At 40.1% G+C, this 18,578-nt stretch overlaps 1 long non-coding RNA gene and 1 pseudogene across 5 annotated transcripts; one reads left to right on the plus strand and one right to left on the minus strand.

Annotated features, from left to right (window-relative positions):
• Positions 1 to 721: 721 nt before the first annotated feature.
• Positions 722 to 6,959, minus strand: LOC149126270 (uncharacterized). 5 transcript variants are annotated; one of them, XR_016235801.1, is made up of 3 exons: positions 6,287 to 6,959; positions 3,602 to 3,642; positions 722 to 2,163 (listed from the first exon to the last, which is right to left on the minus strand). It is a non-coding gene; the product is annotated as an uncharacterized LOC149126270 (long non-coding RNA). The 5 variants fall into 5 exon arrangements; XR_016235804.1 differs by having other exon boundaries at positions 3,577 to 3,642; XR_016235802.1 differs by having other exon boundaries at positions 5,962 to 6,959.
• Positions 6,960 to 16,323: 9,364 nt separating this feature from the next.
• On the plus strand, positions 16,324 to 17,215 carry LOC100354853 (large ribosomal subunit protein uL18 pseudogene; annotated as a pseudogene).
• The last annotated feature ends 1,363 nt before the right edge of the window (positions 17,216 to 18,578 follow it).

Consider the following 18,578-nt stretch of genomic DNA (forward strand, 5'->3'; position numbering starts at 1 on the left):
GGGCTGGCCTGCTGCTCCTCAGAAGTACAAAGAACTGTCTTTTCAAAGAAAGAAAAATTAAGGGTAAAATTTCTATTCTCACTTTCCAGAGCAGCTAAAATAACCCACAATTCAACTTCCTTTGGAGCAACTAACTTATGATGGCAATTGATTTACTTTAAAAATACAGATTTACTGGCCTCCTTTCAGATGTATTAAATCAAAATCTGCAAGAACTGAATCTTGAAATTATATTTTTAACACCTTTCGCAGTGAATCTTCTGCCACAAGCATAGCATTTCTCCATGGGCAACCACAGAAACTTGGACAATACTCTCCAAGATCTGGCTCTGCCATTGGTCAACAATGTGCCCTCAGTCAAATCACCTCTGTAGATCTTAATGTCTCTATCTGTAAGGTGATACAGTTGGTTAAAATGATTTCTAAAATCTCTACCAAATCTATGTCCTGTCATGAGTCTTCTATTTTTTAAGATTTATTTTTATTTATTTGAAAGACAGAATTACAGAGAGAGGGAGGGAGAGGGAGAGGGAGAGGGAGAGCTAGAGAGAGAAAGAGAGAGGTCTTCAATCTGCTGGTTCACTCCCAAATGGGTATGATGTCTAGAACTGAGGCGATCCCAAGTCAGGGACCATCTTCCGTTGCTTGGAGTTGGATTAGAAGTGGTGCAGCTGTTAGGGTCTAAAAAAAGCCCACCGCCCGAGGAACGACTCCAAGAGACTTTTTCTCTCATGCAACCAGCAAAGGGTTAAATTTATTGATCCAACATGTTGGGGCCCTCTGACAAGGACAGAGGAGCAGTGAGGAACTACAGCATAGGGTTTATAAAGGCAAAAACCGCAAAATCGGGAGGAGGGAGAGAATACACGGTTGCTAAGCAGTTGCTAAAATCTTACAATCAGCAATTATGATTTTAAGACATAGACAAATCACATCTTCATTAGCAGCCCAGGTAACCCAGGTGCAACCTTTCTACTTTTAAGCTTGAGCAATCATGCTAGGGGGTTTTTGTGCGTTGCCAAGGGTGATGTAGTGTACTGCTATTGTCCGACTATTTGAGATCATAGTTTCAGACCAGAGTCTCACGGTGGGGGGGTTGCTTTCCCAGAATGCAGTCTCAAGTGCTCCAAAATGGAGTCCCTACTGTCAAGGTGCTACTTTACTCTGTCTTATTTTCACAGCTGCACCAGGAAGGTTTTTAAACCTGTAAGCTTAAGCTTAACTCTTGACACCCACACATATACAATTTTAACTCTTCATTCCCCACTCCTTGTTGTGAGGATCTCTAATCTTAGAGATTATTCGTTTTTGTCTCTTTTAATGTGACATATTGTTGTCTTACAACCATGAGTTTAACATTTTTAACTTGTTCCCACATGAAGGTGATGAGTCTATTTAACACACAAGGTCCTATGGTTACAATTAGGAGTAGAACAATTAAGGGTCCTGTTAGGGCTGACAGAGTAGTAAGCCATGGGGACCGGCCGAACCATGACTCAAACCATCCCTGTTGAGTTTTCCTTTCCCGTTGCCATTTTTCCAGTCGTTTTTTTGAGTTTGGCCATGGAGTTCCTAACCACCCCGGTTCAGTCGGCATAAAAACAACATTTTTCCTTTAGGGCCGCGCATAACCCACCCCCATGAAAATGAGATTTAACCCCCCGCCTGTTCTGTAATACTGAAATGCAGATACTGGGCTGCATCTGGGAGATTGTGGAAGATTTGTCAGGCAGAAGGGGCGGGCATCTCCACCTGGAAGGTTATCAGGTAGAAGGGGGCAGGGCAGGATGCAAAGGCCAGGCTGCCCGTGAAACATTGTCAAGATGACTGAGATGTAGATGCATATGCTGGACACATTAGGCCTTTATGTCACACACACATAAGCTCATAACTGACTTTCTGCCTAATATTTTCCCCTCAAGAGGTAATACCCAAAATTCTTCTTTGGGATTATGGATGGAGTTCCGTTTTCTGTAACTTCTTCGAAGCTGGCATGTGGGCGTCGAGGGGGATTTGGGTATTTCCTCTTGCTACCTGTCTTATGGTGTGCAACAGTGGCCTTGGAAAGACTGTGTTGCTCGGTCCAGAGGGCTGCTCAAGTCGTCCAGTGGAATGGGCTGGAAGTCTTGCCTGATGACCATTTGGAGTTCAACAGCTTTTAGTCTGTTAGAGACAAAACGAACAAGGGCATTAAAAACACACGGCCCAAAGAGAAGCATCAAGATTGCAGAAGTTAGTGGGCCAAGGAGAGGAAATAGCCAGGATTTTTATGATCAGATGTTAGGCCAGAAATCCCAGCCCTGCTTGGCCTGGTCCTGGAGCTGTTTGGCTTTTTCCAGAAAAAGTACAAATTTGGGTTTGTGTCTGTCTAGTCTGATTGACCCAGAGACTATATGTGTGTGTGTGTGTGTATATATATATATATATATTAGATATTTAGTAGCCAGTTTTGCTAGGAAGTTAAGCCAATGTACAAGACTAGAGTCTCAGGCTGGGAAAGAAGACAGACTAATGAATTACTTACATATATTATGGATTATTGTGCACACCCCTTAAGAGATAGGCCCTTTAAGTCCTCAGTGAGGACCTGTCCAAATAGGTGTAGGGCTATCTGAGTTAGCTGTTATTGAAAGCCCTGTTTTTAGGAACTGGCAGGGAGGGCTTTCTAAGCTTAATGTTATTGGATAGACTTTTAAGGCCCAGACCTATCCATGGGGTGCTGGAAGAGAATTGAAAGAGATGCAAATCTCCTTTAAGGGAGGCACCCTGTTGACTTGCATTGCATGGCTGGACTAGGAGGAGAGCTGAATAGGAGGCTGATAGAAATAGGCAACTTGCGTTTCACTGACCCTAGGCCATCCCCTCAGTAGCAGTGGCTGGAGCTGGAAGCTGGGCAGAGGCTGGGCAGAGCCAAAGGCTTTTTAGCTCGGGGCCACAGGGTCTGTAGTTCTGAACCAGGAGTCCTTCGACACCCAGGGCAGTTCCGTGTCCAGTGGCCGTGCTCTTGGCAGGGCTGACAGAAGGCATTTGCTGTCATGACAGCTGCTTGCCCAGTGCCCTGGCTCCTTATATTAGCAACAGGTGCCATTTGGGGTGCACTGGCCTTGCTGGGTCTCCTTGATGGCAATCACCGTGTAAAGCAGCCATTGATTGGTCTGTTTCCTATCCTCTGCTGCTAGCTTGCTCCTCGTTTTCCTGGTCTCTAATAAAGTAGACCAAGGAGGCAGCCTCTATGATGTTAGTCAAGGGGGTGCTCAACCCAATCCTGATTTTTGGAGAATTTTTTTTTTAAATATCAGGGTGAGCTAGAAAAACTATGGTCATGGGCAAATTCTGACACTTAGTATTTTCCTGCGAGTTAAGACCGTGCCCATGAGGAGAACTATGACCCTTTAGGTAAGATCACTGTGGTGACCTGCTTGCATACTTTGAGGTCGTCAGTGTAACTTTTTACACCGAAAAATTGATCTAGTTGTCACATTATTTTAAATTTAACCTTTTTTGTTGTTGTTGTTGTTGTTTGGGGCCCTATACTGTGGCCAGGCATTATTACAGAAAAGGTCAGTCATCCCTTACATAAGGTCTGGGGATCAAACCGTACATCACAGTGGAGAGTCCTGCAGAACAGTAGTAACTTCCCTTCTGGAAGAGAAAAGAGGAGAAGTGAGGCAGCAAGTTGGGTCTCTAGCCTGACTTTTTGGGCTTTTAGATTTAACTGGCAGTTTAACCAGTGTTTACTGCGTAGCCCGACTTAGAGGAGAAATTGTGGCAGAGGTCTCTGCCATTCTTTGGCTTCCGAGTATTTACCGTGTAGCCTGTGAACACTAGAGCTTTTTTGGTTTTCTGGAACCCAGTTTTCTAGTATCTGCCGCATAACCATAACTTAACAGAGACAGTAGAGTACACAATGGATTAACATGAATTTTATGTCTCTTGTTGTCGAATAAACCAGATATAAAAAAAAACCTTGTATATAAGAGTTTACATAATTTAGGATTATTTAACAGAGTCAAAAAAAAGAGCTTACAGGACCTAACTCTAGAAATGGCAGAGTAACCGAATAAGCAAACACTGTTAAAATAGACGTTACAGTTTTTGCAGAAACAGATTCCAAGATTTATGATTTAGACCATTTTTAGATATTTACTAACGTTAGTACACCTTTTTTTTTTTTTTTAAACCCCATTGTTATAACAGAAGATCAGACTTTAACTTTAGGTTAGTGTAATTTTGGCATTAGCACTCAACTCTGTAAACAATATTTTAAAATTGTAAACATTTTAAAACTTTTTATGACTTGTTTACACCTTTTGAAACTTTATACCCGTAGTTTCTTTTACATAGCCTTGAATTGTCTTGTATGGACAACCTATGAGAATACATGTTAACAAACTCAAACAGTTTTTTTTTATCGAATTTGAGATGTTAAAAGTATATATAATATATTTTTTCAAGTTTTACTTAGCACTGATGTCAAGATGACTTAAGACACTGAGTTATTAATGAATACCACACCATTATCTGAAATAAAAGTTAAAATTACATTTTTATGTTTTTAAGTAACATGAGGATAACACCTCCTGGACAGCAAACACTAGTGCATGTTTACAACTTTGAAAAGATCTTCCTCATTAAGAGAAACAAGTTTAAAGCATATCAAAGACATGTAAAACTGAGCAAGCAAGCCACTGAGCAAACCGAAGGGTGTTTGCATTACCTCAATTTTTTGAACCAATCTGTATTGGCTTACTTTAGTTAACAACATAAAGGCTTGTATACACAGAATTTACTCTTATTTTTATAAGACCACTTTAGCTGGAAAGCAAAAACATAAATATAGCATAGGTCTGACACCATTTATAACATTTTAATATATTTTATATAATTTGAATTGACCCAAGCAGCTGTTACTTTAACAAATTTAGAGTCTCATTCTTTGAGAGTTCCAGGGATCCGGCTGGAAGCCCAAAGTTGGAAGACTCGGTTTAGAATTTAAGCTGTCAGAGAGTCAAACCATTTAGCCAAAATTAGTACATTTCTGATCAGTTGGGTAATCACTCAGACATTAAAAACAGATAAACAATGTAAACAACTTTGCATTGTAGTTTCCCAATCAAGACTCTAATGGCAATAGAAAAACGCGAAACCTTCGAAACCTTCGAGACAGGTGAATGCTCTCAGATGAATAACCCATTGTTTAGGTTTTTATTAGCTGCAAAGAGAAAAACCCATCAGGTTGGTAAGGGTTAATGGCTTAAGGTTCTGGCTCCCTTAGGTAAGGCCAGCAGTAGTATTGAATTGGAAATTCCTCCAGGAGAGGAGAGAAAAAGCAACCCTGGGGTGGGGGCTCTGCCTAGAGATATTTGGCTATGCCTGCCTGGGTGCGGCAGGCCACATGAACTAGAATACAGTGCAGAGAAAGGCTGTGGTCCCCCATTTACAGGGAAGACTGCACACACCATGGCCTGGCAGGACTAACCGTGGGGTTGGGTAAGTGTGCCGTTTTACTAAGAGTGTTGGGAACCTCCTATAATTTAACCAAAGCCAGATCAATTAGGACTACTGTAGACACTCAGTCAATTACAACAGATAGTTAACTCTAGCTCTTTTCCAGATTTAGTCCTCAGGTAATCAAAGCTTAGCAACAGTAATAGTTCACAAAAAACTTTAAGATGCACCAGAGCTACCATAAGCTGCAAAGACTTTCTACCAGGTTGGAAAGGGTTAACAGGTAACAGGTAACAGCTTTTCCCAGGGTGGAGAGACCTGTGGAATTTCCCTCTCCCTTTCTCCTGGCCAGTGGTACAGGAATGGAGATGAGGAGAGCAAAAGAGTGGAGGAGGGAGCCCCTGGGAGAAGGAGGAAGGCAGAAAGCAATAAAGCTCCTCAGTCTGGGGGCTGAGTGGGGTTTGAAATCTCCTATCGCTCAAGGTTACCCACTACCTAGTTGTCTGAGTTTACCTGAAGGGCCAATATTAGCCTCGACCGAAGCTAAGCCCTGCTCGCGTAGCAGTAGGCAGCGTGACCAGGCGTCCCTCCGAGAGAGAGACCTGATCCTCGGGTCGCAGTCCGGCCGCCGGGAAGCCAAAGCGAGCTCAGGGGGTCTCCAGGCTCTCAGCCAACTGCCCTTCCTAATTTCCCTCCCGTTCCTTACAATCCCTCTGGAGTTTCGGCCGTAGCTAAGCCGTGGCCGGGGGGACTCCGCGTTCTCGGAGAGCTGTGGGGTGCCGGACACTCAACGGTCACTTCCACAGATCCGGTCCCGCTTGAGGGAAGGAATACTGACCTTCGATGTCTTCTTAAAATCCCCGTCTGGGTGCCCATGACGGCCAGGCTGGAGAACGGCCTCTTTCACTCGGCTAATGAGTGGTAAATGGAATGAGCCCTCCGGGGGCCAATCCACTCTGAGAGCAGGTCATTTAGAGACACAGAAAGACTTTACCTTTTTGACTGACAAAGAAAGGTTATGTGCCTAGTGGCTTACCTCTGACCAATGATTCAAAGTTAGAGACAAAGGTGTAGACACAGTCTGGCCCATGTTAGCAGACAACACAATGTACACAAACAGACAAACAGCATAGAGAAGCAGCATACAACGACCACACAAATGTCTACCAAACGGGAGCCATCACAGCGTCCCAAAAATGCTTAACAAATACAAAAGACTAACGAGCTCGATCAAATACCAAAGTTTCGGCAGTACAAACAAAATGTGAGTCTCTGCAGTCTATTTCCCTACTGCAGGCAACCCACCAAACAGGAAACACTGGGCGTCCCCAGTTCTCCCTTTCTCCCGGGGCGTCCCCCGGGATGTGGTCTGTGGCTCTGGAGCACGTCTGCCCGCCACAGTCGGGTGGAGCTCTCGCTCGAGCCCGACAACCACGCTGCCGATTACAAACAAATTACAAACCTCACCAAACAACAAATCAAAGTGTACACGTTCAATCAAAACAATAGGCGCCTTACTCACCCCGAGAGATATCCGTTGGAGGCGTCCACAGGCAGCAGTCAGATCTCGGTGGGACCTCCAATGTTAGGGTCTAAAAAAAGCCCACCGCCCGAGGAACGACTCCAAGAGACTTTTTCTCTCATGCAACCAGCAAAGGGTTAAATTTATTGATCCAACATGTTGGGGCCCTCTGACAAGGACAGAGGAGCAGTGAGGAACTACAGCATAGGGTTTATAAAGGCAAAAACCGCAAAATCGGGAGGAGGGAGAGAATACACGGTTGCTAAGCAGTTGCTAAAATCTTACAATCAGCAATTATGATTTTAAGACATAGACAAATCACATCTTCATTAGCAGCCCAGGTAACCCAGGTGCAACCTTTCTACTTTTAAGCTTGAGCAATCATGCTAGGGGGTTTTTGTGCGTTGCCAAGGGTGATGTAGTGTACTGCTATTGTCCGACTATTTGAGATCATAGTTTCAGACCAGAGTCTCACGGTGGGGGGGTTGCTTTCCCAGAATGCAGTCTCAAGTGCTCCAAAATGGAGTCCCTACTGTCAAGGTGCTACTTTACTCTGTCTTATTTTCACAGCTGCACCAGGAAGGTTTTTAAACCTGTAAGCTTAAGCTTAACTCTTGACACCCACACATATACAATTTTAACTCTTCACAGCCAGGGCTTGAACCAGTAGCCATAAGGGATGCTGGTGCCACAGGCACCTACTATTCTGCTTCCCATTCCTACTTCCTAGTAATGCATACCCTAGGAAGCTACAGATAGTGGCTCAAGTATTTGTGTCCCTGTTACCCACATGGGAGATCTGGGTTGGGTTCCAGGCTCCTGGCTTTGGCCTGGCCCAAGCCTGGCTTCTGTGGGCATTTGGGTAGTGGTTGGGAGAGCTCTGTCTCCCCCCACCCCAAGTAAATGCTTATTTTAAAAAAGATTTTTTTTTTTATTTATTTGAAAGACAGAGTTACTGAGAGAGGTAGAGACAGAGAGAGAGAGAGAGAGGGAGAGGTCTTCAATCCGTTGGCTCACTCCCCAAGTGGCCACAATGGACGGAGCTGAGTGGATCTGAAGCCATGAGCCAGGAGCTTCTTCTGGGTCTCCTGCGTAGGTGTAGGGACCCAAGGACTTGGACCACCTTCTGATGCCTTCCCAGGTGCATTGGCAGGGAGCTAGATCAGAAGTGAAGCAGCAAAACTCAAACTGGTACCTATACAGGATTCTGGTGCTGCAGGCCTGGGCTTTAACCCACTGCACCACAGTGCCAGCCCCATAAATGAATATTTTTAAAAATAATTTCTTTGGATGGGTCTTGTGGCACAGTGGTTTAAGTTGCCACTTAGGAGACCAGCATCCCACATGGGAGTACCACTTCTCATTCAACTTTCTGCTAATGTACCTGGAAGACAGCTGATGGTAATGCAAGTACTGGAGTTCCTATCACCCTTGTGGTAGACTCAGATGAAGTTTGAGACTCCTGGCTTTGGCCTGGCCCAGTCCTGACTATTGCAGGCTTTTTTTTTTTTTTTTTTTGAAAGCTTTTATTTAATAAGTATAAATTTCATAGGTACAGCTTTTGGAATATAGCAGTTCTTCCTCTTATACCTGCCCTCCCATACCCCAAACTGCCCCACCTCCTACTCCCTCTCCCATCTCATTCTTCATTAAGATTCATTTTTAATTATCTTGATATACAGAAGATCAACTCTATTCTAAGTAAAAATCTCAACAGTTTGCACCCACACAGACACACAAAGTACTGTTTGAAGACTGTTAATTCTCATAATACAACACATTAGTGACAGAGATCCTACCTGGGAGCAAGTACACAGTGACTCCTGTTGTTGATTTAACAATTGACACTCTTATTTATGACATCAGTGATTACAACTGCAGGCTTTTGTGGAATGAACCAGCAGATGGAAGATCTCTCTTGCTGTCTCTGTCTCTCCCTCTCTGGCTACTTTTATTTTTTTAAATTATTTATTTATTTGGAAGTCAGAGTTACACTGAGAGAGAAGGAGAGACAGAGAAAGAAAGAGAGAGGTCTTCCATCTGTTGGTTTACTCCCCAGATGGCCACATGGCCGGAGCTATGCCGATCCGAAGCCAGGAGCTTCTTCTGGGTCTCCCATGCGGGTGCAGGGGCCCAAAGACTTGGGCCATCTTCTACTGCTTTCCCAGGCCATAGCAGAGAGCTGGATAGGAAGTGGAGCAGCTGGGTCTCGAACTGGCGTCCCTATGGAATGCTGGTGCTTTAGGCCACAGCGTTAACCCGCTGTGCCACAGGACCCGTCCCAACACTGTTCTTTTCAAGCTGAGATCACCTTATCACAGATTTAGGATTTTCTCATCTTCTATGCTCTGAGTGTAGGCAATCAGAGGACTAGTTTACTTCTGATTTATCCTCATGCTGAATGTGTATCCTCAAGCTTCCCAGTGGGAATTGAGTAGTGGTTTAATAAGGTTCTCCCTACTTCCATGAGATTCTCAAAGTTTTAGCTTGGGCTTTCAGATGATTTTTCTTTTTTAAAATCCAGATTTTTGTCATGTGTATTTGTGGTTTACAACATAATGTTATGGGATACATACAGATAGTAAGATGAAGTTACTGTGGTCAAACAGATCAACACATTTATCATTTTTGGTAGTAAGATTAGCTAAAATCCACTTAAGTAACAAAAATTCTCTATAATACAGTATCTTGTAAAATAGATTTCTAGACTTACTCTTCCTACATGCTATTTGTTCCTCAGACTTTTCTTAATGGGAAAAAATGCCTTTATGTTACAAAACAGCCTCTACCATTAGGTTTAGCTCATCTTCTCCAAAATTTTATTTTAACACTTATTCATTCTTGTTAGATGATTGATATAATAAGTGGCACAATCTGAAGTGGGCTATTTTACTTCTGATTTATCCTCATGCTGAATGCTGTTGCCTATATTTTCATGCTCTCTCCAAAGTTTGTTCTTTATGTAAATTTTTTCACATATTCCAAAATAAATTTAAGATACTTTTAGTCACCTATATCTTAATGACTATCCTATTACATTTAAGCAAGTATATCTAGTTAATGTTATTTTGCAGTAAACAATGTTAACCAGAAGTGGAATGAGTAAATGATATAGTAAACTTTGGCGTTAGACAGATGTGTTTGAATCTTAACTTCGTTTTCTTGCTGCTTGAGAACTTGAGTTGCTAATCCTTACTGAACTGCAGCTTTACCTTTTATAAGGATAAATGAGGCCAGTTTGCCACACTCCTACTTGGCACTTCTGTTATCGAAGTCTATTTCACTTTCTTTGTGTTCTGAAGCATTCTCAAAAATTCTTTCAGAGCAGGAGCCTTATCTACCACAAATACTATAGATCATTTCTCTTTTACAATTTAAAATAACCTTATTGGTTGGTGGTGCAGCCTAATGAATTAGTTAAAAAAAAAAAAAAAAGAAGTAAAAATGTCCTCTATACCAACAGAAATACCAGCAATTCAAATTGGATTAAATCTCGCTCTCTCTCTCTCTCTCTAAGAGATTTAATTATTTATTTTGAAAGAGTTGCAGAGAGAGAAAGAAAGGGAAACACAGGGAGAGGTCTTTCATCCTCTGGTTCACTCCCAAATGGCCAAATGGCTGGGGCTGGGCCAGACGGAAGCCAGGAGCCAGGAACTTCCTCCAGGTTTCTCACTTAGGTACAGGGGACCAAGCACTTGGGCCCCTTCCTGCTGCTTTCTCAGGCACATTAGCAGAGAGCTGGATTGGAAGTGGAACAGCTGGGACATGAAACAGTGCCCAAATGGGATTCTGGCATTGCAGGTGGTGGCTTTACCCACTACACCACAGTATTAATTCTCTTTGGAAATTAACTTGTTTATTTTAAAAACCAGTCTTTGATTAACATATCATTTGGTGAATTTTACAGTAACTGTTGCTTAAAACTAGCAGAAAATGTTATTCCTGTGGTGATACAGGTTTTGTTTGAAAAGGAATAGAAAAATCAAATGCCCTCTTTCTGGAGCTTCCTGAAGCAGAGACGACATAGCATCCATTTGTGTAGAAAAGCTAAACATTTGGATAGAGTTAAAATGCGAGGAAGGAGCTCAGTTTCAGGAGGAAAAATCAGTTTCTACTTTGTCTTCTTTAGGTACAATTTCTCCACAACAAAAGAACTGCTAAAAATTCTTGGAAACACTATTTCTGACTGAGGAACTGAGGTTCATCTGAGTGAGACAGTATCATTGATCATTAAATGAAACACTTTTTTAGTCATGTTTACTATATCTTTTCACACTTATACCTTTATCCACTTTATGACTCTGACTCTAGAGACCTGAAGAAGATACATATGTATTTTATTAAAGATTTACTTTATTTATTTGAAAGACATAGTTACAGAGAGACGTAAAGACAGAGAGAGGTCTTCTATCTGATGGTTCACTCCCCAGATGGCCGCAATGGCCGGAGCTGCACCGATCCAAAACTAGGAGCCAGGAGTTTCTTCCGGGTCTCCCACATGCATGCAGGGGCCCAAGGACTTGGGCCATCTTCCACTGCTATCCTGGGCCATAGCAGAGAGCTGGATGGGAAAGCAGCAGCCAGGACTCTAACCGGTGCCCATATGGGATGCCAGTGCTTCAGGCCAGGGCTTTAACCCATTGAGCCACAGCACTGGCCCTGATACATATGTATTTTAATTTTAAAAGTTTATTTTTTTTTTTTATTCAGGAGCAGGGTGGCACAGAGATCTTCCACCTGCTGGGAATTGTTATACTAACTCAAACCTGCATTACTAGGAAGCACTTACCAAAAAACTTCAGAAATCTGTAATTTTTAATTTTTCTGTGATTGGATCACAGATAGGGCTTCAATAAAATCAGTTATCACAGCATTTCATATTTATATATATTTAGATAGACTATGAAATAGTAAAGCCAGATTGGCAATTACATATCCATGAGAATATTGAAGAAGATAGATCTGATAATTTAAATATTGACCTCAGTTTCTTTGTTTTTAATTTTTTAAAATATTTTATTCATTTATTTGAGAGTTACAGAGTTATAGAGAGAGGGAGAGACAGAAATTTTTTCCATCTGCTTGGTCACTCACCAAATGGCCACAACAGCTGGAGCTGGGCCAATCAAACCCAGGAGCCAGGAGCTTCTTCCAGGCCCCCCAAGTGGGAAAAGGGCCCACGCCATCATCCTCTGCTTTCCCAGGCCATAGCAGAGAGTTGGATCGCAAGAGGAGCAGCTGGGACATGAACTGATGCCCGTACTGGATGCCGGCACTGCAGGCTGAGGCTTAGTCTACTACATCACAGCACTAGATCCTGTTCTCAATTTTTGATTTTATTTTGTTTTGTCTTGTCAATTATTAGATATCAAAAAAAGATAAGAGTTGAAGTAGAGAATTACTGTAAAACAGACCAAAGGACCAAAACCCACAGTAGACCACATTGAAGTGAATAATTGGGGGGAATATGTTCATTTCTTTTTAATTCCCACAGTATCAGTGCAATTCCATAGGATGTCTGGCCACCTTGAAAAGCGAGCTTAGTGATTGGCTGGGCAGAGATATAAGTAGGCTTCCTGGCAACATGGGTCCGCTGGAATATCTCTTGGAACCCCATTCAGCACAGAGCTAGCTACTCTTTGGCAATCAGCAATTGGCAGAAGCAGCTCCACCCAACGTGTCACTGTTCCAGCGAGCAGAAACAGGATTCTCCCTTGGTGAGCTCCTCTAGTTGTTAGATATGCTTCTTGCTGTTGTTGTTTTGGATCCTTCGAAATTGTGTTTCTATGCTAAAAATGACCACTGATTATTTTAGTGTTCGAATGGGATGGGCTAGACTTGTGTTCTGAAAAACTTAGGCAGCTGCCAGCATACTCTGAAACTCAACAACCTGAGATAGGTGATTCAGCCAAACAAAGCTGCTGGGAAACCAAAACAGTAGACATGGACTTCAAATATCTATATGGCAACACTGTTTTGACTAGCATCAACTGCTGTGATACACATTGACACATATTATCTAATTAATCATTAAAATTTATTTATTTTTATTTTATTTTTATAAATTGATTTTTTCCCTTTTTTTTTTAAAGATGTATTTATTTATTTGAGAGGTAGATTTAGAGGCACACCAAGAAAGAGAGAAAGAGAAAGATCTTCCATCTGCTGGTTCACTCCCAAAATGACTGAAATGGCAGAAGCTATGCCTATCTGAAGCCAGGAGTTTCCTCTGGGTCTCTGATGTGAGTTCAGGGGCTCACACACTTGAGTCATCTAATAATGCTTTCCCAGGACATGAACTGGCGCCCATATGGGATGCCAGGGCTATAGGTGTAGGCTTAACCTGCTATGCCACAAAGCACTAGCCTCATTGATTGATTATTTGAGACATAGAGAGACAAAGAGTTCTCATCTACAGTTCACTCCTGAAATGCCCAGAATGGCAAGTGAGTCAAAGCCAGGATCTGGGAATGTAATTCAGGTCTCCCACACGGGTGGCACACAGCCAACCATTCAAGCTGTCAGTATAGTCTCCCAGAGTCTGCATTTGGAGTTTGGAATTAGGACCTGGAGTCAGAGGTCAAACCCAGGCACTCTGGTATGATATGTGGGCTTCCCAAACTGCAGGTCAAATGCCCTCCACTACATATATTATCTAACTTACCTTTACAACAAAATATGGCTAGAGAGTTACTGAAGTCTAGTGATTTAGAGATGAAACTATTCTAAAACCATTTGTGTTCAAAGCTTGGCTCTACTGATTTGTACTTGTGTGACCTTGGGCAGTAATATGATACTAGGTGCCTTAGTTTCTTCATCTGTACATTGGGTAACTCCTATAAGGTAGTTGTGATGAGTATTCTTAGCAAAGAATCTAGTACATGGTAAACACTAAAAATATAGGATCAGAACTGTTATCCTGATTTGGCAGACAAAGATAGATTCAAAGTGTTAACAGGTTCAAAACAATTACCTATCTTGCCCAAATTCACATAGCTGCAATGTGGGAGAGCAGATATTTGAAATCAGTTTTATTCTAGAGTCCTTGCACTTAACAACTACATTATTATCTTCATTACTATTGCTCTCATTATTATTATCTGTAATTAATGATCTCAGCAGCAAGCCAAAGGAAATCCTTGCCAGGCATACAATGTGGGGTGTGTACACAAGGCCATAGAGAATTATTTTTAGTCCCAGTAACAAACAGGAAGAAAAACCACCATCAGTAGAGGAACTTTGACTACAAAGTTATTGAGAACTATGACTGACACAAAGATTAACCACCCACTATTTCACCATGGGAGTAGGTAATTAAAATAGATTCAGATAAAATTTATTTTTTACAAAAAATATTCACTAGAGTAAAATCATTAACATGCTAAGAATAACAAAACAAAAATTTAAATGTTTAGCTTGAAACTCTTAAAGCAAGGCCTTTTGCCATTTAGTATATTTTTGAATAGGCTTAAAAGACACAATATCCTGGGATTTGTGTACAATATTTAGGATGTGTATATTTAAGTGTGTTTTTCTGACACAAGACATATAATTGTGATTCAATTCTCATAGGTATTGCGACCCCCCAAAATGTTAAAGACCATTGATTTAAATTAAAGGCTCTTTTCTGATCCAGTTACAATGTTGCTTACCTAGAAAACCTCATGAGCATCTGGCTCAAATGAGGTGTCCTATTCCTTTCTCTGCTTCCTGTCATTACTATTGTCTCTGGTCTTTCGAGAGAAGTAAAATCATCAACATAATGCTTTATATGTGATAAGTAATTCATGTCAGTTAAATCTACACTTAAATGCAGTAAAGATATAGTTCAGAAGTCAGTTAACTACAGCCTGCACTTGTTTTTGTAAAGAAAGCTTTATAGGAACATAGCCAAACTCATTAAATTGAATATTGTTATACCTAATTTCTTGATGGAAGGGCAGAGTCGAGTAGCTGTGACAGAATGTATTGGCCTCTGTCCATCAACTGATGACTAGATAAAAAAATTGTGGTGTACATATATATATGTATATGTATGTATACATATACTGTGTATACCACATGTGTAATATAAATGTACAATACCATGTACAATATAAAAATTGTGGTGTACATATATATATATATGAGAAGCTTGCAGGCTTCTCAATAGGTTTGTCATGGACAAGATCTATGAAGGCCAAGTATACACGCATGTATATGTATATATACACATATATACTATATATGTATACATATATATAATGGGATACAACTCAACTGTAAAAAAAAATGAAATCCTGTATTTTGCAACAAAATTGATGTAACTGGAAGCCATCACACTTTGTGAAGTCAGCCAATCCCAAAACGACAGATACCATATGTTTTCCTTGATTTATGGTAACCAATAGAGTACCAAAAATGTAATGTATAGGAGTGATGTTGACATTTTGAGCTTTGATGATTGTTTGCAGCCCTTGTCTCTACTGTTGAGGAACAAGGGTTTTTTCCTTACTATTTGTTGAACTCTTTACATAGTATAGGATTAATCTCATGAATATAAAGTAGACTGAAAGTAGATAATTGTAAAAATTAAGAGAGAATAAGAGGGGAAGGAGGATGAAGTGTAGGAACACGGCTGGGAGGGAGGGTGGGGTGGGAAATATCACTACGTTTCTAAATCTGGAAATATGAATTACATGAAATTTGTTTACCTTAAATAAAAAATTAAATTAAAAAAGCACAAAGAAGGTGAAAATAAATCATTTTCCTTTAAAAAAATAATGCAATGGCCTCAAAGTTCGTAATATTTACTATCTTATCCTTTACAGGAAAAATTTACTCATGCATGATGTAACTGAAAGAAACTAAATAAACTGAAAATATGTCATTGTAAAAATTACAATGAATAAGAAAGGAAGAATAAGAAAGAAAGTAATACTGTGCTCCTAAATCTGTATATGTGAAATACATGAAATTTGTTCTCATTATATATATAAATAATTAGAAAGAACCTTGGAGTTATAGTCAGGATGAACTTGTGGTCTGTACCACAACTACCTCTATAACCTTGCACAAGACACTTCATTGGTGAATATTCTACTTTTATGTATAAAGTGGATACAACTGTATACAAGTTTTCCCTCTTCATAGCTATTACCAAGATCAAATGCAATAATATATGGAAAAGTAAGATATACATTATTAGTTTTATCAGTAGTAAAACAATCACCCCTGAATTACCTACATGAGGGAAACAGATTATTTCTTAGAAGGCAATAAAAAAAATTCATGTAACACTTTTTCCCCCCTGTATGCTGCTGGACCTGCAGGTCTGTGTTGAGCCACAGTAGCAGGTGTCGCTGTTCTGCAGGATGGGGTTTGTTAAAGTTGTTAAGAACAAGGCCTACTTTAAGAGATACCAAGTGAAGTTTAGAAGATGGTGAGAGGGTAAAACTGATTACTGTGCTCAGAAACGTTTGGCGATCCAGAATAAAAATAAGTACAACACACCCAAATATGGAATGATAGTTCGTGTAACTAACAGAGATATCATTTGTCAGATTGCTTATGCCCGTATAGAAGGGGATATGATAGTCTGTGTAGCTTATGCACACGAACTACCAAAGTATGATGTGAAAGTTGGCCTGACCAATTATGCTGCAGCATATTGTACTGGCCTGCTGCTGGCTCACAGGCTTCTCAATAGGTTTGGCATGGACAAGATTTATGAAGGCCAAGTGGAGGTGACTGGAGATAAATACAATGTGGAGAGCATTGATGGTCAACCTGGTGCCTTCACCTGCTATTTGGAAGCAGGCCTTGCCAGAACTACTACTGGCAATAAAGTATTTGGAGCCGTGAAGGGAGTTGTGGATGGAGACTTGTTCATCCCTCACAGTACCAAAGGACTCCCTGGTTATGATTCTGAAAGCCAGGAGTTTAATGCAGAAGTACATCAGAAGCACATTATGCGGCAGAATGTTGCAGATAATATGCGTTACCTAATGGAAGAAGATGAAGGTGCTTACAAGAAACAATGTTCTCAGTACATAAAGAACAATGTGACTCCAGACATGATGGAGGAGATGTATAAGAAAGCCCATGCGGCTATACAAGAGAATCCAGTGTATGAGAAGAAGCCCTTAAGAGAGAAGTTAAGAAGAGGAGGAACTTCCCAAAATGTCCCTTGCCCAGAAGAAAGATCAGGTAGCTTAAAAGAAAGCAAGCTTCCTCAGAGCTCAGGAGTGGGCTGCTGAGAGCTAAGCCAAACACTTTTCTATGAATATTTTTCTGATAAAAACAATAAACTTATTGACCAAGAAAAAAAAAAGCATGTAACAACACTAAACACAACAATTGTTACAAAATGCTACTCTGAGGAATTTGCAACACAAGGCAACAAATATTGGGTGCTGATTTGTAGGGAGGAAACACAAATATTTCCTGAATAAATTGCCAAAGGAAATAATGAATACAAATAACAAACTCCACTCACATTTTGTCATTCAGATGCCTGTTGAGGTGAGTCTTTGCCCTTGATTTCTGGCTTTGTTGTTCATGGCAAGGGAGAGAAGCAAAGACTGAAACAGCAAGGATTATGCAATGTGAACTCTGTATTATTTAGATTTGGAAACTTCTCAGCTTCTGAATTTTAAAAAGTATCTTGTATTTGTTAGTACATTTGATACATGCTTTAAAATTAAATTGCAAATGGAATAGCTTGTGTATCAATTTACTTGAAGTAAGGAAATTATTTATCCATTATTTCATACATTCACCTAAAGTTGAAGATTCAGCATTTACTAGAAAAGAGTTAAATATTATTTGTCCTTTCTTTTTCTTTTTTTTTGAGTGATGAATATTTTTTAAATTTTATTTTAATTCTAATTAGTTTTTAGCAGATTAAATGTGCTTTGTTGATACAGTTCTAAGAACATAATGATATTTTCTTCCTCCCTCTCTCTCCCTCTACCCTCTTTCTTGCTCCCTTTCTTTCTTTTTTGTTTTTTTTTTGATAACATATTTTAAATTTACATTATAGTAAAAAGGCTTACTACTTTAGCACTTCACTGAATAAGAAGTTTAATAAGTAAAAAGCAAGAAAGATGCTACTTTAGCAGGAATGTAGACAATGGCTGTAAACAATAATTGAATGGAAAAATGACCATCATATCCATATATAATGAATTTTAAAGTAATCATAGATATTAAATACATAATAGTATAACATTCTTAACCATTGGTTTCACAAAGGTATAAAACAAGGTTTTCCAAAACAATATTTTCAGCAATACTGATATGTAGACATTTATTTCTTTTTTTTTCTTTTTGAAATTTTAACTCCCACATATAAGGGAGAACGTGCAGTATTGTCTTTCTGTGTCCAGCTTGTTTCACTCAGCAAGATGTTGTCCTTTCTTTTTCCACATTTCAAATATTAGTAGAAAAATTGAACACAATTGTTTCTCTCTCTGATGAATTATAGAATCCCATATTCATTAAGATTCACTGAAATTAGTACTTATTGTTTCTAAGTTATTATTTATATCAGTAATATTTGGCTTGCAACCCAATAATTCTTTCAGTCAATTTCTTCTTCACATGTTAGGTTAGGGGTACAAGAAGA

This window comes from Oryctolagus cuniculus, chromosome 6 (assembly GCF_051225735.1).
Source record: "Oryctolagus cuniculus isolate XC-2025 breed Fujian yellow rabbit chromosome 6, ASM5122573v1, whole genome shotgun sequence".
Classification (NCBI taxonomy): Eukaryota; Metazoa; Chordata; class Mammalia; order Lagomorpha; family Leporidae; genus Oryctolagus; species Oryctolagus cuniculus.